Here is a 558-nt window from a genome sequence, read left to right as displayed (position 1 = left end):
CTTTTTTGCCGAAAATTACTTGCCATATAAATATGAGTTTACTTTTAGACTCTCCATTCTGTTCCACCAGTCTCTGTGTCTGTTTTGCTGTCAATACCATGCTGTTTTGATTACTGTCGCTTTGTAGTATAATTTTAATTCGGGCGGAGTGATGCCTCCAGCCCCACTGTCGTTTCTTAGGATGGCTTTGGCAATTCGGGGTCCTTTGTGCTCCCATACAAATCTGAAGATTTTTTTTGTCCTATTTCTTTAAAAAATGCCAATGGGATTTTGATAGGGATTTTGTTAAACCTGTATAATACTTTAGATAATATGGTCATTTTAACTATGTTGATTCTTCGAATCCAAGAACACAGAATACCTTTCCATTTCTTTGTATCTTCTACGATTTCTTTTAATAGGGTCTTGTAGTTTTCATTATATAGGTCCTTCACGTGTTTCGCTAAATTTATTCCTAAGTATAATATTCTTTCTGTTACAATTGCAAAAGGAATTATTTTTTCCACTTCTTTTTGATACTTCATTATTAGAGTATAGGAAAGCTGTGGATTTTTGAAA

Source organism: Pteropus alecto, unplaced genomic scaffold (assembly GCF_000325575.1).
Source record: "Pteropus alecto unplaced genomic scaffold, ASM32557v1 scaffold121, whole genome shotgun sequence".
In the NCBI taxonomy this organism is placed as follows: domain Eukaryota; kingdom Metazoa; phylum Chordata; class Mammalia; order Chiroptera; family Pteropodidae; genus Pteropus; species Pteropus alecto.
This window is presented reverse-complemented; position numbering follows the sequence as displayed.